The sequence below is a fragment of the Pseudophryne corroboree genome, chromosome 5 (assembly GCF_028390025.1).
Source record: "Pseudophryne corroboree isolate aPseCor3 chromosome 5, aPseCor3.hap2, whole genome shotgun sequence".
Lineage (NCBI taxonomy): Eukaryota > Metazoa > Chordata > Amphibia > Anura > Myobatrachidae > Pseudophryne > Pseudophryne corroboree.
The window spans coordinates 139,463,521-139,485,307 of NC_086448.1; the positions used below are offsets into that span (position 1 = coordinate 139,463,521).

Here is a 21,787-nt window from a genome sequence, read left to right on the forward strand (position 1 = left end):
CAAGGAGAGCCTCCACAATCCTGATTCTCACTTGCAGTGCACAGGTTTAGGCTTACTGCCACTAAACTGACCCCTGACACCTAGCACAGTGAGACAGGATTAGACAGGCAAGTGTTAGAATACAGCCGCAAACTTGCTAAGTTCACAGAGTAATAACAGAACCCCAGCAAGCTAAACGACTGACTCCAGTCTTACTGCTAGGTCTGGATTGGCAGAGTGTAATACCAAATCCCCAGGCCTATTTGCAGTAAGCAACAAACAAATACAAAGCTACACAGTACTGGCTAACTTTCATGAACTGACTAACCAACAGAGATTCAGCAGCATCTGCTTACCCTGAAAAGAGGCCTTATAAAGCAGGTGCTGTCCACGCCCCACTCAGACCTCACAGACTGTGAGCACAAAAACCAGCACCGGATCCCCTGCCGTGCACAGAGCCTATAACCACTGCACAGCAAAAGACCCGAACCGGAGTATCAGCTGCGCTCAGGTTACTCCACTAGCACTTGTCTCCCGGTTGCCATGACGACGTGGCAGCACAGGGCAGGAGACCCTAACAGTACCCCCCCTCTGACGAGGGGTCAAAGAACCCCTACCACCGGGTTTATCGGGGAACTGCGAGAAGAAAGAGCGTATCAGTCTGGGGGCATGAAGATCACAACTGCGCACCCACGACCGCTCCTCCGGGCCATACCCCTTCCAGTGCACCAAAAATGACAGCCGACCCCGAACCACCTTGGAGTCAAGAATCCTTTCAACAACAAACTCCCTCTGGCCACGTATCAGAAGAGGGGAAGGTCTTCCACTGGAAGAAGGATTACTAATCGCCCGTTTTAAAAGGGAACAATGAAATGTTTTATTGATACCCAAAGAACGGGGCAGATCTAACTGAAATGCCACCGGATTGATAACCCTGGTGATCTTATAAGGGCCGATGAACCGGGGCCCTAACTTATGAGATGGCTGTCTCAACTTCAAATTCTTGGTAGACAACCAGACGAAGTCTCCTAATTTGAAGCTGCAGGGTCTTTTCCGCTTATCAAAAACCCTTTTGGTCACTAATGACACAGATACAAGGGCTTTCTTCACTTTCCGCCAAATACCTCTAAGGACCGAAACCACAGAGGAACCACCAGGCGTGGAGTCCAGGGGGTCAAAAGAATTGGCCTTAGGATGATGCCCATACACACAAAGGAAGGGAGAGATCCCTGTAGCAGAGTGAGCCGCGTTGTTATAGGCAAACTCCGCCATGGACAGATGAGCAACCCAGTCAGTCTGACACTTGGAGACATAACACCTGAGGAACTGCTCCAAGGACTGGTTCACCCTTTCAGTCTGCCCATTAGACTGCGGATGGTAGCCTGACGACAAGCTGACAGAAATCTGGAGATCGGAACAAAATGCCCTCCAGAATTTGGCCACAAACTGGGATCCGCGGTCAGAGACCACATCAAGTGGCAACCCGTGGAGACGCACAACATGCAGCATAAATAATTCAGACAGGCATCTGGCTGATGGCAGCCCAACCAGTGGAACGAAGTGCGCCATCTTCGAAAACCTGTCAACGACAACCCAGATGGCTGTCATCCCCGAGGATTTGGGCAAGTCCACCACAAAATCCATTGAAATGTGGGTCCATGGCTTAGATGGGATAGAGAGTGGATGTAATGGGCCAACAGGAACCCCTCTAGGAGTCTTATTTCGGGCACAGATGTCACATGCCCGAACCCACTGATCCACATCCTTAGCCACCGAGGGCCACCACACCGCCCTAGATAGCAACTCCCGAGTTCTGGCAATACCCGGGTGACCTGCCGACTTCTTGGCATGGAATTCCAGGAACACTCGCTGTCTTAACCTAGGAGGCACAAACAAAAGACCTACCGGAAGGTCTGGAGGAGCCTGCTCCTGTGCTCTAAGGACTAATGATAAGAGGTCCTGGGTAATGCCCACTTTAATACATGATGGGGAAACAATGGGCAACGGCTCCTCGGTGGTCTCCTGGATTGGAGCAAAACTCCGCGAGAGCGCATCAGCCTTGATGTTTTTTGACCCAGGGCGATATGTTATCAAAAAATTAAAGCGAGCAAAAAACAAAGCCCATCGTGCCTGCCTGGCATTGAGACGCTTCGCTGACTCTAAATATGCCAGATTCTTATGGTCAGTGAGAATTGAGACCACAAACTTAGCCCCCTCAAGCCAGTGTCTCCACTCCTCGAGTGCATCCTTAATAGCCAACAATTCCCGGTTACCCACGTCATAATTCATCTCGGCAGGCGAAAATTTATGGGAAAAGTAAGCACAGGGATGAAGGCGATTATCAGACACTCCCATCTGAGAAAGCACTGCCCCAATACCCATCTCAGAGGCATCCACCTCCACCACAAAAGGACGCTCTGGATCTGGGTGTCGCAGCACCTTGGCCGAAACAAATGCCCTTTTGAGACGGGCAAAAGCCGCTTTAGCCTCACAAGACCAGTGAGCAACATCCGCCCCTTTCTTAGTGAGTGCCACCAAGGGCGCCACTATAGACGAAAATCCAGCGATAAATCGTCTATAAAAATTCGCAAAGCCCAGGAAACGCTGAAGCGCCTTCAAACTAGTGGGCTGCACCCAATCCAGGACTGCCTGTACCTTGGAACCCTCCATTTGGAAACCTTCTGGGGAGATAATATATCCTAGAAATGCGATTTGCTGAACTTCAAATTCGCACTTTTCCAGCTTCGCCCCAAGCCGGTGGTCTCTGAGTTTCTGGAGGACTAAGCGTACATGCTTCCGATGTTCCTCCAGGGAATGGGAGAAGATTAGGATGTCATCTAAGTATACAACTAAGAATCTATCCAAATATTCCCTGAGCACATCATTCATGAAATCCTGGAAGACTGCCGGGGCATTACAGAGCCCAAAAGGCATCACCAAATATTCATAATGCCCTGAGTGGGTATTAAAGGCAGTCTTCCATTCATCCCCCTCTCTTATTCGGATTAGATTGTACGCACCGCGTAGGTCAATCTTAGAAAAAATGGTGGCAGTACGAAGCTGGTCAAACAAGACCGAAATGAGAGGCAGTGGGTATGAGTTTTTAATCGTGATACGGTTCAATTCCCTGAAGTCGATGCAGGGTCGCAACGAACCGTCCTTTTTACCCACGAAGAAGAACCCCGACCCAACTGGAGACTGTGAAGGTCTGATAAATCCCTTAGCCAAGTTCTCCTGAATGTACTCTGCCATAGCCTGAGTCTCAGGACGTGACAGGGAGTACAACCTGCTCTTGGGAAGCTTAGCATTAGGCAACAAATCAATGGCACAGTCATAGGGGCGATGGGGAGGTAGTACCTCTGCAACTTTTTTGGAGAACACGTCCGCAAAATCTGCATAACACCCTGGCAATCCTGGCAAACTTAGCTGCGAGAGCCTGACTGGAAGGCTCAAGCAACTCCTGAAACAATCAGTACCCCAACTAAGAATCTCCCCAGAGACCCAGTCAAATTGAGGATTGTGGGCCCTTAACCAGGGTAACCCCAACACCAATGGGGCAAAAGTACAGACAGTCACATAAAAGGACAATTTTTCAGAGTGTGTGGCTCCAATAAACAAAGAAATCTGGCTAGTGCAAGAGGTAATTTTACCTTGGGATAATGGTTCCCCGTTTAACCCACAAATCTCAATTTCCGATGCCAAGGGTACTAAGGGAACAGAGTGTTTTAGGGCGAATTGGCGGTCCATAAAAACCCCGTCGGCCCCACTGTCCACAAAGGCCTCAGTCTTGACAGTTTGACCGAGGATCTTCAAGGTCACCGGAATGATAAAAGTCTTCTTGGGAAATTCTGACTTCTGGCCTGACAGGATATTTCCCATCACCCTCAGGCCCTGAAGTTTTCCGGCTTTTCTGGGCATGATACTACCACATGACCTTTATTCCCACAGTACAAACACAACCCCTGCTGTCTCCTCCGCGTCTTCTCACGCGAGGAGAGGCGGGTAGCCCCAATCTGCATAGGCTCCTCAGAAAATTCCTCAGAGTCTGAGGTTCCCTTGGGAAGGAAGGAAATCTCAGTCTCCCTTTCAAGCCTACGCTCTCTCAGCCGTCTATCCACCCGGATGGATAACTGCATGAGCTGATCCAAGCTATCAGGCAAGGGATATTGTACCAGTTGGTCCTTTATCTGGTTAGAAAGACCTCTTCGGTACTGGTGTCTCAGGGCTGGGTCATTCCACTGGGTATCATGGGCCAACCTCCGAAACTCCGTACAGTAAACCTCAACTGGCCTTCGCCCTTGCTTAAGGATCGAAATCTGAGCCTCGGCTGAGGCCGTCTTGTCAGGGTCATCATACAACATGCCCAGTGCCGTAAAAAAAGCATCAACACTTTTAAGCGACGGACAGTCAGGCTGCAACCCATATGCCCAGACCTGTGGGTCTCCTTGTAGCAAGGAAATCACTATGCCCACCCGCTGAATCTCCGACCCAGAAGACTGAGGCCTAAGCCGGAAGTATAGCTTGCAGCTCTCCTTGAAACAAAAGAACTGCGAGCGATCTCCAGAAAAACGATCTGGGAGATTTACTTTCGGCTCCTTAACCCCTGCAGGTGCTGCTGCTGCGGGAGCTCCGCCAGCAGCCTGGGAGGTGTGCATTTTAATGGACAAATCATTAAATTGCCGAGTCAGGACCTGCACCTGATCGACCACCTGTTGCAACGTATTTTGAGGGGTATGCTCCATATTCCCACAAAATTTCAACAGGAGTATTAGGCTGCTGAATATGTTATGCACACCAGTGCCTGCAGGAAAGTACTAGTGTCAGAACTGTTATGCACTCCAGTGTCTGCAGGAATGTACTGGTGTTTGAACTGTTATGCAAAACAAATGGACTCACAGACAAACTGGGGAATATGACATAACGTACACAGAAGGTGATAGGGTAACAAAATACACACACAGTGAACAGAGAAGCCCAGAGGCTAAGGAACTGGGTATCTCCCTTGTATTAGAACTGCTCAGATGTAAAAAGCAAGATGTTGTGTTTTAATACGTAGAGAACCCGAAATGCTGTTGCTAAGGGCAACAGCAAAACCCTAAAGGGTTACCAACGGGTGTGGCAGTAAACTCCTTGGTCAGAGATGGAATGATAGACACAAGGAGAGCCTCCACAATCCTGATTCTCACTTGCAGTGCACAGGTTTAAGCTTACTGCCACTAAACTGACCCCTGACACCTAGCACAGTGAGACAGGATTAGACAGGCAAGTGTTAGAATACAGCCGCAAACTTGCTAAGTTCACAGAGTAATAACAGAACCCCAGCAAGCTAAACGACTGACTCCAGTCTTACTGCTAGGTCTGGATTGGCAGAGTGTAATACCAAATCCCCAGGCCTATTTGCAGTAAGCAACAAACAAATACAAAGCTACACAGTACTGGCTAACTTTCATGAACTGACTAACCAACAGAGATTCAGCAGCATCTGCTTACCCTGAAAAGAGGCCTTATAAAGCAGGTGCTGTCCACGCCCCACTCAGACCTCACAGACTGTGAGCACAAAAACCAGCACCGGATCCCCTGCCGTGCACAGAGCCTATAACCACTGCACAGCAAAAGACCCGAACCGGAGTATCAGCTGCGCTCAGGTTACTCCACTAGCACTTGTCTCCCGGTTGCCATGACGACGTGGCAGCACAGGGCAGGAGACCCTAACAGAACCTCAGGTAGAGCAGCCCACTGTTTCAGAAAGAAAAAGGATAGGGCCAGGATTTGGACCTTTATGGATCCTAACCTGAGGCCCATATCCACACCTGCTTGCAGGAAGAGGAAAAAACGTCCCAGTTGAAACTCCACCGTAGGAAACTTCTTGGACTCAAACCAAGATACATATTTTTCCAAATACGATGGTAATGTTTAGACGATACTCCTTTCCTAGCCTGCATAAGGGTAGGAATAACGTTGTTCGGAATGCCCTTCCGAGCTAGTATCTGGCATTCAACCTCAATGCCGTCAAACATAGCCATGGTAAGTCTTGATAGGTGAACGGCCCCTGCTGTAGCAGGTCCTCCCAAAGAGGAAGAGGCCTCTGCTCTTCTAGCAGTAGATCCAGAAGATCCGCGTACCAAGCCCTTCTTGGCCAGTCCGTTACAATGAGGATTGCCTGAACTCTTTTTCTCCTTATGAGTTTGAGAACTCTTGGAATGAGTGGAAGTGGAGGAAACACGTACACCGACTTGAACACCAGCGGAGTCACTAGGGCGTCCACCGCCACTGCTTGCGGGTCCCTCAACCTGGAACAATACCGCCGAAGCTTCTTGTTGAGAAGAGAGGCCATCATGTCGATCTGAGGTACGCCCCAAAGATCTGTTACCTCCTTGAACACCTCCGGATGGAGACCCACTCCCCTGGATGGAGATTGTGTCTGCTGAGGAAGTCCACTTCCCAGTTGTCTACTCCCAGAATGAAGATTGCTGACAGCGCCAATGCGTGTTTTTCTGCCCAGAGGATGATCCTTGTTACCTCTGACATTGTGGCTCTGATCTTCGTTCCGCCCTGTCGGTTTATGTAAGCCACCGTCGTTACATTGTCCGACTGCACTTGAATGGCCCGATTTCTCAGAAGAAGACTGTTGTAGAAGACTGTTGTAGACGGTTTTTAGTTGCAGAATGTTTATCGGCAGGCCGGCTTCCAGACTTGACCACCTTCCTTGGAAGTTTTCCCCTTGAGTGAGTGCGCCCCAGCCCCGGAGACTTGCATCCATGGTTAGAAGGATCCAGTACTGAATCCCGAACCTGCGACGCTCCAGAAGGTGAGGTAATTGCAGCCACCAGAGGTGTGAAATCCTGGCCTTTGGTGACAGACGTATTCTCTGGTGCATGTGTAGATGGGATACCGACCACTTGTCCAGGAGATCCAGTTGGAAGGACCGAGCATGAAACCTCCCGTACTGCAGTGCCTCGTAAGAGGTCACCATCTTCCCCAGAAGGCAAATGCACTGATGAACCGACACCTGGGTTGGCTTCAGAACATCCCGGACCATTGTTTGTATCACCAACGCTTTCTCCTCTGGAAGAAACACCCTCTGCACCTCTGTGTCCAGGATCATTCCCAGAAAAGACAACCTCATGGTTAGTTCCAAATGTGATTTCGGATGATTCAGGATCCAACCATGTTCCCTGAGAAGCTGTGTTGTGAGAGCTATGGACCGTAACAGCTTCTCCTTGGACGATGCCTTTATCAGCAGATCGTCCAGATATGGAATTATGTTCACCCCCTATCTGCGGAGGAGAACCATCATTTCCGCCATCACCTTGGTGAATACCCTTGGTGCTGTGGAGAGGCCGAATGGTAGGGCCTGGAACTGAAAATTACAGTCCAACAGAGCAAATCGGAGATAAGGTTGATGTGGCAGCCAAATCGGAATGTGGAGGTACGCATCATTAAAATCCAGGAATTCCCCCTCTTCCAGACCTGATATCACTGCCCTTAGAGACTCAATTTTGAACTTGAACTCCCTCAGAAAGGGGTTTAGTGATTTTAAGTTCAGAATGGGCCTGACCGAACCATCCGGTTTCGGTACCACGAAAAGGTTTGAATAATAACCCTTGCTTTGCATATGAGGTGGAACACGGGTGTTGCATTTGAGGAGGGACTGGTACAATGACCTGTGCCTCCACCAACTTCTGGATGGCCCCCTGAAGGGTAGCCCTGTCCGCCGGCAAAGCTGACAAGCCCAATGTGAAGAACCGATGAGGAGGGAGATCTTGAAATTCCAGCCGGTTTCCCTGGAACACAATGTCTAGCACCCAGGGGTCCAGGCCGAAAGACACACAGACGTGACTGAAATGTCTAAGTCTCGCCCCCACCGGCCCTACCTCCAGGCTGTGCTGTCCACCGTCACGTGGAGGACTTTGGCATGCCTGAAGCAGGCTTCTGTTCCTGTGAACCCACTGCAGCAGGTTTCTTGTATTTTGGTCGGCCCTCTCTGAAGAAGGTGTTGGCCGGTTTGGCCTTTCTTGGTTTAGAAACCCGAAAGGACTGAGATGCAGGTGAAGAAAAAGGTTTCTTCGTAGCAGGAGCTACTGAGGGAAGAAAAGGGGACTTACCTGCTGTAGCCGTGGAGATCCACGCACCCAATGCTTCACCAAAGAGAGCCTGACCTATGTAGGGTAGGGTCTCCACACCTCTCCTGGATTCTGCATCGGCAGACCACTGGCGCAGCCACAGTCCTCGACGAGCTGAGACGGACATGGAAGAAATACCTGCAGCCATTGAACCCAGGTCTTTCATGGATTCTACCACAAAACCTGCAGTATCCTGAATGTTACGGAGAAACAATTCAACGTCACTCTTATCTAATGTATCCAAATCCTCAAGTAACGTGCCTGACCACTTTACTATAGCCTTGGAAATCCATGCACAGGCAATAGTAGGACGGAGTATCGCCACTGAAGCCGTGTATATGGTTTTGAGCGTAGTATCAATTTTGCGATCAGCCGGCTCCTTCAAGGCGGTAGATCCTGGGACAGGTAAAACCACCTTTTTTGATAGTCTGGATACCGACGCGTCCACTATGGGTGGGTTTTCCCATTTCTTTCTATCCTCCCCAGGGAAGGGGAAAGCAACCAGAACCCTTCTAGGGATCTGGAATTTTTTCTCCAGGTTTTCCCATGCTTTTTCAAATATAGCATTTAATTCTTTGGACGCAGGGAAGGTTAGCTAGGCTTTCTTATTGTCATGAAGTAAGCCTCCTCAACCTGTTCAGGTGTTGTGTCAGTAATATTCAACACATCTCTAATAGCCTCTATCATCAACTGCACCCCTTTTGCAAGAGAGGCAGCCCCCCTGAGCACGTCCCCATCACTGTCTGCCGTGTCAGAGTCGGTATCCGTGTCATCTTGCATGATCTGGGCAAGAGCACGTTTATGGGAACCCACAGAGGGGGGTCCTGAGGTAACAGAACCAGACCAAACTGCCATAGAATTCTGTAAAACCTGAGTAGCAGATTCATTCTGAGCAACCCTAGCAGAAATCTGAGAAATCATAGTTTTGCTAGAGGATAACCACTCACTCTCGCTTACTGGTATCTGCGCTACAACAGTGCAATCCTGATTACATGGAATGAGATCATCCTGAGAGGACATGTCCTCAGCTGCATATGACACAGAGTCCCTGGACATAGCTAACTGGAGACCCCAAACACTCCACACACACACACACACACACACACAGGGTAGGTTAGACAGAGTTTCCCCCCTGAGAATGGCAAGAGAGACACAGAGTTCAGAGCCAACCCACACACAGCGCTGTAATATATAAAGGACACCCCTTATCAGCGCCCACTGTGTACTGTAATAGTTACACAGATCTAATTCACCACCTCCCCCCCCCCCTTCTACAACACCCCCTGGTACCACACAGGATAGCTGGAGTTGCTTGGAGGGACAGCTCTGTCAGTGTCTGTGTACAGGAACTGCTGGCAGGAAAATGGCGCTGAACGCCGCTGGGTCCGCTCTGAGGAGAAGCTCCGCCCCTCTAAGATGGCACATCTTCCCGCACAAAAACTTTATACTGGCCTGAGGACTCCGTTGTAAGGTGGGGGATTCCGTCCCCTGTTGAGCATCTGAGTACGGAGGATTGTGACGCTAGCCTGGGGATTCAGTCTCCGGTTAGCGTCTGTGACCAGTGTAGGGTATTAAGATGCTGGCTCAGGACTCCCCTCAAAGCGCCAACACTGTGTGCCGCTGAGCCTTGCCGGAGCGCAGCCACTCGTAGCTGCGCTCCTACCCTTGTGCCGCCATATCTCGCCTCTTCTGATCTTCTGGCTCTGTAAGAGGATGGCGGCATGCTGCCAGGGTGAGCGTTCCCTGTGGCGGGGAACGTTCCATCCCCTCAGGAGCTCAGTGTCCTGTCAGCAGTATAAACTCCTGGAAATTTGGTGAGTTTTGATCAGAGATGTCCAGAAAAGGTAAGCAGGTGAGGCACTGCCTCACCTGCCATAGACTTTTTACTCCAGAGTTTTGGCTATAAAAATGATTATAATAATTAGAGATGAGCGGGTTCGGTTCTCAGAGAACCAAACCCCGCCGAACTTTGGCTTCTGAGTATGGATCCGAGCCGGGCTCGGATTTTCCATCTTGACTCAGAAACTCGAACGTGGCAAAATGTCATCATTCCGCTGTCGGATTCTCGCAGGATTTGGATTCCATATAAGGAGTCGTGCGTCACGGTAATTTTCACTCCAGTCTCGGAGAGTGTAGTGAGAGGACGTGTCTCCGTCCTCAGTGTCTGTGTGGGGGCGGGAAAGTGGCGTGGTGAGTCTACTTACTGCTGTCTTGTGCTGCTTAGTCCAGTCCAGTGTAGTCAGTGTCTTATGCTGCATCAGTCCAGCCAGTCACAGTGTTGGTGTCCTCTGCTGCTATATGTCCCCGGCGCTGCTGGCTGCTGTATAAGTCCCTTGCATTTTAGCTGTGTTGTCTTGAATCAGGTAGTGTCTTGTGCAGCATCAGTCCAGTGACCAGTCACAGTGGTGGTATCCTCTGCTGCCATATATCCAGTGTTACTGCCTTATAATCCCCGTGATACTGGAGTATAATTCCTGTGACATTGCCGTATAATTCTCTGAATACTGGCGTATAATTCCTGTGACATTGCCGTATAATTCTCGGAATACTGGCGTATAATTCCTGTGATATTGCATTGCTGTATAATTCTCGGAATACTGGCGTATAATTCCTGTGATATTGCCGTATAATTCCCGTGATACTGGCGCATAATTACTGTGACATTGCCGTATAATTCTCGGAATACTGGCGTATAATTTCTGTGATATTGCCGTATAATTCTCGAATACTGGCGTATAATTCCTGTGACATTGCCGTATAATTCTCTGAATACTGGCGTATAATTCCTGTGACATTGCCATATAATTCCTGTGATATTGCCGTATAATTCCTGTGATACTAGCATATAATTCCTGTGACATTGCCGTATAATTCTATGAATACTGGTGTATAATTCCTGTGACATTGCCGTATAATTCTCTGAATACTGGCGTATAATTCCTGTGACATTGCTGTATAATTTCCGGAATACTGGCGTAGAATTCCTGTGATATTGCCGTATAATTCCCGTGATACTGCCGTATAATTCCTGTAACATTGCCATATAATTCCTGTGATATTGCCGTATAATTCTCGGAATACTGGCGTATAATTCCTGTGACATTGCCGTATAATTCTCTGAATACGGCCGTATAATTCCTGTGACATTGCCGTATAATTCCTGTGATATTGCCGTATAATTCCCGTGATACTGCCTTATAATTCCAGTTATCCTGCTATATAATTCCATATAAATCCATATAATTATGTATAAATCCAGTCCAGTGGTGCTGCCATATAAGTTCAGTGGTGCTGTCCTGTGCTGTATATTATTTACTCCAAATAAAGGGGTTATTAATATTTAATCCAAATAATTTTTACAGGGTTTGCCCTGTGAGGTGTAGGGGTACGCTCTCTTGTGCCGCATATTGTGTTATATAACTCCAGAAAAATAATGGAGAACAAACATTTGGAGGAGTTAATAGGGAAAGATCAAGAAGAACCACTTCCTCCTAGTGCTGAAGCTGCTGCCACTATCCATGACATAGACGATGAAATGCCATCAACGTCGTCTGCCAAGGCCGATGCCCAATGTGATAGTAGAGGGCATGTAAGATCCAAAAAGCCAAAGTTCAGTAAAAAGAACCAAAAAAATAAATTTAAATCATCTGAGTAGAAACGTGAACTTGCCAATATGCCATTTACGACACGGAGTGGCAAGGAACGGCTGAGCCCCTGGCCTATGTTCATGGCTAGTGGTTCAGCTTCACATGACGATGGAAGCCCTCATCCTCCCGCTAGAAAAATTAAAAGAGTTAAGTTGGAAAGAGCACAGAAAAGAACTGCGCGCTCTGAGATGGTATCACGAATCCGCAAGGAGAGTCCAAGTGTGTCAGTGGTTGCGATGCCTGACCTTCCCAACACTGGCCCTCATTTTGAGTTGTTCACTCGCTAGCTGCTTTTAGCAGCAGTGCAAACGCTAAGCCGCCACCCTCTGGGAGTGTATCTTAGCTTAACAAAAGTGCGAACGAAAGGATCGCAGCGCTGCTACAAAAAAAGATTGTGCAGTTTCGGAGTAGCTCAAGACTTAGTCCTAGCTAGCGATCACTTCAGTCCGTTTAGTTCCTGTTTTGACGTCACAAACACGTCCTGCGTTCGGCCAGCCACGCTTACGTTTCCCCAGCCACTCCTGCATTTTTATCTGGCATGTCTGTGTTTTTACACACACTCCCCGAAAACGGTTAGTTACCACCCAGAAACACCTACTTCCTGTCAATCACTCTGCGGCCAGCAGTGCGACTGAAAAGCGTCGCTAGAGCATGTGTAAAACTGCACTGGCTTTTGTGAAAGTACGACACGCGTGCGCAGTGCGCCCCATACGCATTCGCAGAATTGACGATTTTTAGCCTGACCGCTGCGCTGCGAACGAAAGTAGCTAGCGATCAACTCGGAATGAGGGCCACTGGACGGGAAGAGGTGGCTCCTTCCACCATTTGCACGCCCCCTGCAAGTGGGGACGAATTAATACTCAGTGAGGAGGATGTACACATTGAAAGAAGTAAGGAATCGGAGGATGATAATGAGGTGGACATCTTTGTAGAGCCAGTTTGTGCAAGGAGAGATTGATTGCTTCTTTTTTAATGGGGGCCCAAAAAAAACAGTCATTTCAACCAAAGTCGTGTGGCAGACCCTTTCGCTTGTTAAAGTGTGCATGTCCTGTTTATACAACATAAGGGTGGGTGGGAGGGCCCAAGGACAATTCCATCTTGCACCTCTTTTTCTTCTTTGCATCATGTGCTGTGTGGGGCCAATTTTTTAAATCTGCCATCCTGTCTGTAACTGCAGTTCCACTCCTAGATGGGCCAGGTGTTTGTGCCGCACATTTGTGTCGCTTAGCTTGGCCATCCAGCTACCTAATTGCACCTCTTTTTCTTCTTTGCATGATGTGTTGTTTGGGGACTAGTTTTTGAATAGTGCCATCTTGTCTGCAACTGCAGTTCCACTACTAGATGGGCCAGGTGTTTTTGCCGCACACTTGTGTCGCTTAGCTTAGTCATACAGCCACCTCAGTGCAACCTTTAGGCCTAAAAACAATGGGGGTAATTCCAAGTTGATTGCAGCAGGAATTTTGTTAGCAGTTGGGCAAACCCATGTGCACTGCAGGGGAGGCAGATTTAACATGTGCAGAGAGATTTAGATTTGGGTGGGTTATTTTATTTCTGTGCAGGGTAAATACTGGCTGCTTTATTTTGACACTGCAAATTATTTTGCAGATTGAACACACCACACCCAAATCTAACTCTCTCTGCACATGTTAAATCTGCCTCCCCTGCAGTGCACATGGTTTTGCCCAACTGCTAACAAAATTCCTGCTGCGATCAACTTGGAATTACCCCCAATATTGGCCCTCATTCCGAGTTGTTCGCTCGTTGCCGATTTTCTCTATATTGCGATTAGTCGCTTACTACGCATGCGCATGGTTCGCAGAGAGCATGCGCTTAGTTATTTTACTCAAAAGTTAGGTATTTTACTCACGGCATTACGAGGATTTTTCTTCGTTCTGGTGATCGGAGTGTGATTGACAGGAAGTGGGTGTTTCTGGGCGGAAACTGGCCGTTTTATGTGTGTGTGTGAAAAAACGCTGCCGTTTCTGGGAAAAACGCGGGAGTGGCTGGAGAAACGGGGGAGTGCCTGGGCGAACGCTGGGTGTGTTTGTGACGTCAAACCAGGAACGAAACTGACTGAACTGATCGCAGTGGCAGAGTAAGTGTCGAGCTACTCAGAAACTGCTAAGAAATTTCTATTCGCAATTTTGCAAATCTTTCGTTCGCAATTCTGCTAAGCAAATATACACTCCCAGAGGGCGGCGGCTTAGCGTGTGCAATGCTGCTATAAGCAGCTAGCGAGTGAACAACTCGGAATGAGGGCCATTGTGAGGTGTTCAGAACAGACTGGAAATGAGTAGAAATGATTGCCATTGAGGTTAATAATACTGTAGGAGCAAAATGACTCCCAAATTCTGTGATTTTAGCTGTTTTTATGGGGGGGGGGGTGTTCAAAAATCATCCAATCCAAAACCAAAACCCGAAAAGGTGGTTTTGGCAAAACCAAGCCAGAACCAAAACACGAAAATGGAATTAGAACCAAAACCAAAACACAAAACACGAAAAGTGCCCACGGCACATCTCTAATAATAATGCAAAGAAGCTATTTAAAAGAGATTGTTTGTATTTTTCATGTACTTTATACAGAAAAAATTCTGGCACAAACGTTAGTATGACAGGAAAGGCTCTGCCTCACCTGCCTCACCCCACCGCACGTCACTGCAGTGTACTTTTATTTTCACTGCACCCCATAATTTTTACAACCAGCACCTCTGTATTTTCACAGCATACAGGAGGAGGACAGTGCCCCTGCCCCCTGTACAGTACAGTGACATCCAGGACAGCAACACCTATGTACAGCTGCAGCACCCCTAACAGCACACGAAACACTAGTGACAGCCAGGACAGCACCCCCTAACAGCACAGGGACACCAGAGTGACAGGAACAGCAACCCTACAGGGCATACACTGACCCCACCCAACCCCACCATCCACAAAGAGACAGAGGTCTGTCTCCCTCGCTCTCCAAGTCCAGAGTGAAAATGGCAGTGACGCGCGGCTGTTTAAATAGGATCCAAAACCCGCGAGAATCCGACAGCGGGATGATGACGTTTTGCCTCGTTCTGGTTTCCGAGTCTGGCGGGAAGTCCCGAGCCGGACTCGGATTCTAGCTCGGAATGTGATGTTCGGTTCTCTGAGAACTGAAACAGCTCATCTCTAATTACAAGCAGTGCGCCGATCAGATCTTGCTCACTTGAAGGCCCTCCTCAACCTCTGGGTGCACCCTCTGTCAATCCACAAACCTGGCACCTGGAGGCATACTCTTCCTATGCCTCTAGAGGTTGAGCCTGTTCCTAGCACTATCCTTTTTACCAATGCACCTCTGTTTTCCTGTACCACATCAGAGACTCTGGTGTTGTGTGTCCGGCCACTTGTTGTGTACATTATCACTGAATGGTCAGATTCAATTATTTCCTACCACTCCCCAAACATTTTTTATATTACTTACTAGCTGAAGTACCCGCCATTGCCCGTGTTTAAATGTTCAAAATTATGAAGCTGTCAATGAGTCGGATGTAACTGTCAACATTTTAAAATTAATCAGCAGCTTAGCAGCTCTTCCAACACACCCAAGAGGTAGCTGCCCATTGTTGTTTTTGTTTTTGGGGTGTTGTCAGTAGCCCTAATCCCCAACTTTCCTTTCTGTTTAGATTTATAATCACTTTTACATTGCAACATTGGTTTAAAGTTTTCCTTCTGTCATCAATGTTGTTATTCCAAGGCTGTTGGGTGCACAATATTTTTTGTCTTCCCACCTCCATTTTTTTCAGCTCTTTTAGTTCACTGATTTATGGTTATTTGTGTCAGTTATTACAGTTCATTAAAGTTTTCATCCAAATCCATCCATTGGAAGGCCCAGAACCGCCTTCCCGGGTCAAAGTTCAGCCCGGCATACACCAATGTGAGGTCCGACCTCAACCCCCTAGTACAGGCCTGGCCAACCTGTGGCTCTCCAGCTGTTGTAAAACTACAAGTCCCATCATGCTTTGCTACAGTTTTGCTATTAGGGAAGGCTAAAACTGTGGCAGGGCATGCTGGGATGTGTAGTTTCACAACATCTGGAGAGCCACAGGTTGGCCAGGCCTGCCCTAGTATGTCTTTTGTGATCCAAAGTTACCACTCTGTGAAGTTTTCATCCAAATCCATCCAGTGGAAGGCCCAGAACAGACTCCCCAGGGTCAAAGTTTTGTCCGGCGTATTTCACTGTGATGTCTGACCAGGATCCCAAACCCATAAAACCTAGCCAGGGTCCAACTGGACCAACTCATATTGTTTCATCGCAATCGATGCAAGGGTGTCCAAGTGCATAACTGGAAAGACAAAAAACAGACCAATGAATTTTATATATAAGATTTCACTAACCATATTGGAATGTTCTATTCATAGGCATTTCTATAATGGGTGCAGTGTGTATGATGCACATGGGCCCCTAGGTCTGGGGGGGGCCGCGACACACACACTGCACCCATATAGAGTATACTGACCCCTCTGGAGTCCCGCAGCGGCATCCCTGCAATGTGGGCACAAATCACTTGGAAAATGGCCGCCGCGTCCATTTCCGAGTGATTTGCTTATGCACATTGGAGATGTCCCCGGGAACAAGGCATGGGCGCCATTTTCCTTAAGATCTGCACATGTGCATTTGGCTCTGGCTTTAAGTCAAAGTCTACTAGATGCCGGAGAGGAGGGGCCCTGTGACGGAGGCTGCACGCGGTTCCCCTCCTCTCTTAGAATGCCCCTTGATCTATTTTTCCATTCAATTCTCCATTTACTCCTGTATGTGGTTGCAAAGTTCTGTGATAATCTTCCAATGTTTTGATGTTCCGTTGTATTGCTTTCTAATATACTGCGCTGTGGATACCTTGTGGTGCCATATAAATAAAAGATAATAATAATTAGAGATGTGCACCGGAAATTTTTCGGGTTTTGTGTTTTGGTTTTGGATTCGGTTCCGCGGCCGTGTTTTGGATTCGGACGCGTTTTGGCAAAACCTCCCTGAAATTTTTTTGTCTGATTCAGGTGTGTTTTGGATTCGGGTTTTTTTTTTTTAAACCCTCAAAAACAGCTTAAATCATAGAATTTGGGGGTAATTTTGATCCTATAGTATTATTAACCTCAATAACCATAATTTCCACTCATTTCCAGTCTATTCTGAACACCTCACACCTCACAATATTATTTTTAGTCCTTAACATTTGCACCGAGGTCGCTGGATGACTAAGCTAAGCGACCCAAGTGGCCGGCACAAGCACCTGGCCCATCTAGGAGTGGCACTGCAGTGGCAGACAGGATGGCACTTAAAAAAATTGGCCCCAAACAGCACATGATGCAAAGAAAAGAGAAAAAGAGGTGCACTGTGGTCGCTGGATGGCTAAGCTAAGCGACACAAACACCTCAATATCACAGGAACTATTCGTTCTAATCAATGGTATTATTGGTCCAAATCACTGGAAGAAAATTACAAAATCACAGGAATTATTTGTTCTAATCAATGGTATTATTGGTCCAAATCACTGGAAGAAAATGACAAAATCACAGGAATTATTCATTCTAATCAATGGTATTATTGGTCCAAATCACTGGAAGAAAATGACAAAATCACTGGAATTAAATGGCAGTAATGTCGGGAATTATATCAAATGGCAGTACCACTGGACATATACGGAAGTGTCAGACAGGATGGCACTTAAAAAAATAGTCCCCTAACAACACATGATGCAAAGAAAAGAGAAAAAGAGGTGCACTGTGGTCGCTGGATGGCTAAGCTAAGCGACACAAACACCTCAATATCACAGGAATTATTCGTTCTAATCAATGGTATTATTGGTCCAAATCACTGGAAGAAAATGACAAAATCACTGGAATCATTTGGCAAGATCACTGTAATTAATAATTAATTATAAATCACTGATATTAATTGGTAAAATCTCGCAATGGCCTGCCTAGTGAAGTGGAATCCAGATGGGATTTTGTATCGGGGACACAATAACTTCATCAATTGTCTAAATCTCAATGCACTAATGGCGGAAAATTGGCGCACGTCTAACAGCGCACTGATTATACTGAGAACTGATTATACTGAGAACTGATTATACTGTGCACTGATTATACTGAGCACTGATTTTACTGAGCACTGATGATACTACGGAGAACTGACACAGCATTGGACTATTGTACTGTAGTATACTGGTCTCCACAATGCAGCACTGACACTGAGCACAGATATTAAGCACTGATCAGGATACTAGAAGTGACACAGAGCAGCAAGATACAGCAATGGCCTACTGTACTGTACTACTATATATATACTGGTGGTCCCCAAAACGCTGCACTGTACTACTATACTGCTCACAAACAATGCAGCACAGATATGAATACTTGAAGCGACATGGAGCTGCAAGACACAGCAATGGCCTACTGTACTGTACTACTATATATATATATATATATATATATATACTGGTGGTCCCCAAAATGCTGCACTGTACTACTATACTGCTCACAAACAATGCAGCACAGATATGGATACTTGAAGTGACACGGAGCTGCAAGATACAGCAATGGCCCACTGTACTGTACTGTACTACTATACTGGTGGCCACCAAAATGCTGCATTGTAGTACTATATATATAATATATATAGTATATACTGGTCACACAACAATGCAGCAGATATTGAGCACTGGTGATCAGGATACTGTCTATATGGTGGTCCCCACAATGCAGCACACTGAGCACAGATATTTACAGCACACTGAGCACAGATATGGAGCTTTTCAGGCAGAGAACGTAGATATTTGCAGCACACTGAGCACAGATATTTGCAGCACACTGAGCACAGATATGGAGCTTATCAGGCAGAGAACGTAGATATTTGCAGCACACTGAGCACAGATATTTGCAGCACACTGAGCACATATATGTAGCTTTTCAGGCAGAGAACGTAGCCACGTCCTCTCCGTTCAATCTCCAATGCACGAGTGAAAATGGCGGCGACATTTGTCTCTTTATATGGAATACGAATCTTGCGAGAATCCGACAGCGGGATGATGACGTTCGTCCTTGTTCGGGTTAACCGAGCAAGGCGGAAAGATCCGAGGCTGCCTCAGACCCGTGAAAAATAGGTGAAGTTCGGGGGGGTTCGGATCTTGACGAACCGAACCCGCTCATCAGTAGCAGATCTTGCCACGGGCAAGCAGGACTTTTGCCCGGGGCGCCGCCTTCCGGAGGGCACCGGCGCCATCCGGAGGGCGCCGCACCATGGCAAGATCTGCCACTGTGCCCCGTTGTGCCCCCCATTTTGAAGGGAACCAGATGCGTAGCGTCTAGTTTCCCTTCATGGAGAGGACCTTTGTGGTGCGGGACGCTACGGTCTAGTTTCCCTTCATGGAGAGGACCTTTGCTGTGCGGTGTGCGATGACGTCATCGCGCACCGCACAGCATAGTGGCACAGACACTAGGGGTCATAATTGACCTCTAGTGTCTATGCTGTTCTATGGGAGAGACGTAATAACGTCTCGTCCATAGATCGAGGAGAGGAGAGAAGAGCGGCGCCAGCGGAGGAGTTCTGCAGCGGTCTGGATCAGGAACGGGGATAGTAAGTATACTTTTTTTTTATTTTATTTTTTATTTCAGCGGCGCTACAAGGGCACAAATGGGGGCGTAACTGACCACGCCCCCATTTGAAGCCACGCCCCTATACTTTGCCCGGGGCGCCACAAGGGCAAGAACCGGCCCTGCCGCTCATCTCTAATAATAATAATAACATTACATGGGTACGTGGAATAGATAATGTTTTGTATTCTTCCAGCTTGTGCCTAAAACATAGTATGCAACAGGTTGACTTTAATGCATTAGCACTACCATCTGTACTGGGAGACAATTTGTTGTCTCCCTCACCTTTTCATGCCAGCTGGTGATTTAGTGTTGAGAGATTTCACAGTTCTATGCACCTGCCACAGTCCTGTGTCACAGAATGACCTACAATCTGTGCTTCAGCCACACATCTGGTTCTGGTTCTATAGCAATGTTACATGTCCATTTCTCAATTGATGAAGTGAGTGAACACAATTATCCTGGCTGGAGTAAAAGGCACCTAATTCCAGTTTATGTGAAAAGCCTACTGGTATTTTAAAACAACCTCAAGTGAACCATTTAGCTATTAACGGCAAACTGGAAAAATCACAGAATATGTATGTGCAGTTGTTCTCATTCAGAGGAGTAACAGTATTCAGTGCAGCTATTGTTTTGTATCCCTGGAGATAAACAAACCTCCCGAGCTGGACCAGTTGGAGCTATTGGGACAATGGTCCTATTTTTGTCAAACTGATTAACTGTTATTTTTGGGATGGCAAACCAAAATGTGTTAAAAAAAGATATTTATGTGTATAAAGCACATTTATCCTTATTGTTTCATTTTACAGGTGGTCTTTAAAAAAATCAAATTTTAAGAGATCATTCCAATGTGACCTAAACAAAATGATTTTACCTACACAGTGGATTTCATATAATTTTTGTGATACACTATGTCATTAATTAGTCTATATATATATATATATATATATATATATATATATATATATACCCACACAGTTATATATTTACAGCCGCACTACCACACTCCCAAGGTCCCACTCCCACATATATATACAGCAGCACTCCCGCCCTCCCAAGGTCCTTTCTCTCCATCTTTCGTAGTGTGAGCCATTATTGAGGTGCAGGGGAAGAGGGCCTACTACGCACACTCCCTGTCTTCCACTATGCATGTAAGGGATGATGTACCCATTTATCTAGATTTGCTTTGCTGTCATTAAGGGGGTAATTCAGAGTTGATCGCAGCAGCAAATTTGTTAGCATTGGGCAAAACCACGGTGGTCATTCCGAGTTGTTCACTTGTTGCCGATTTTCGCTATGCTGCGATTTGCTGCTAAATGCGCATGCGCATGGTACCCAGCGCGCATGCGCTAAGTTATTTAACTAAAAACTTAGCAGTTTTGCTGGTTTTCGTGCGGCGCTTTTCAGTCGCACTGCTGATCTGTAAATGATTGACAGGAAAGGGGCGGTTCTGGGAGGTAACTGAGCGTTTTCGGGGAGTGTGCTAAAAAACGCAGGAGTGTCAGGGAAAAACGCGGGAGTGTCCGGAGAAACGGGGGAGTGGCTGGCTGAACGTGTTTGTGACGTCAAACCAGGAACTAAACGGACTGAGCTGATCGCAATCTGTGATTAGGTCTGGAGCTACTCAGAAACTGCAAAGAATTATTTAGTACCAGTTCTTTCGTTCGCTATTCTGCTATGCTAAGATACACTCCTAGAGGACGGCGGCCTAGCGTGTGCAATGCTGCTAAAAGCAGCTAGCGAGCGAACAACTTGGAATGAGGGCCCATGTGCACTGCAGGGGGGGCAGATATAACATGTGCAGAGAGAGTTTGATTTGGGTGGGGTGTGTTCAAACTGAAATCTAAATTGCAGTGTAAAAATAAAGCATCCAGTATTTACCCTGCACAGAAACAAAATAACCCACCAAATATAACTCCCCCTGCAAATGTTATATCTGCCACACCTGCAGTGCACATGGTTTTGCCCAACTGCTAACAAAATTCCTGCTGCGATCAACTTGGAATTACCCCCATGGTTTTGCCCAACTACTAACAAATTTGCTGCTGCAATCAACTCTGAATTACCCCCTAAGTGTGATGAAAGTCAGTAATAACTATGGGGGTCATTCCGAGTTGATCGCTAGCTGCATTTGTTCGCAGCGCAGCGATCAGGCTAAAAAACAGCAGTTCTGCGCATGCACGACGTACAAGCACAACGAATGATGTCATTTTGCGCAGGGTCTAGCGATGCATTTCAGTCTCACCGGTTGCCGCAGAGTGATTGACATGAAGTGGGCGTTTCTGGGTGGCAACTGACCGTTTTAAGGGAGTGTTTGAAAAAATGCAGGCATGGCTGGGCGAACGCTGGGCGGGTGTGTGACGTCAAATCTGGAACTGAATAGGCTGAAGCGATCACAAGCGCTGAGTAGGTTTTCAGCTACTCTGA

General features: G+C 47.2%; 2 long non-coding RNA genes across 2 annotated transcripts in view; one reads left to right on the top strand and one right to left on the bottom strand.

The window, feature by feature from the left end:
* The window catches only part of LOC134928866 (uncharacterized), a 290,670-nt gene that overhangs the window by 134,473 nt on the left and 134,410 nt on the right, over positions 1-21,787 (top strand). The gene's annotated exons all lie outside the window — the stretch shown is intronic.
* The window catches only part of LOC134928864 (uncharacterized), a 31,186-nt gene that overhangs the window by 5,164 nt on the left and 4,235 nt on the right, over positions 1-21,787 (bottom strand). Inside the window, exon 2 of the long non-coding RNA XR_010178078.1 lies at positions 15,864-16,056. This is a non-coding gene — a long non-coding RNA (uncharacterized LOC134928864). The remainder of the gene's footprint in view (positions 1-15,863; positions 16,057-21,787) is intronic.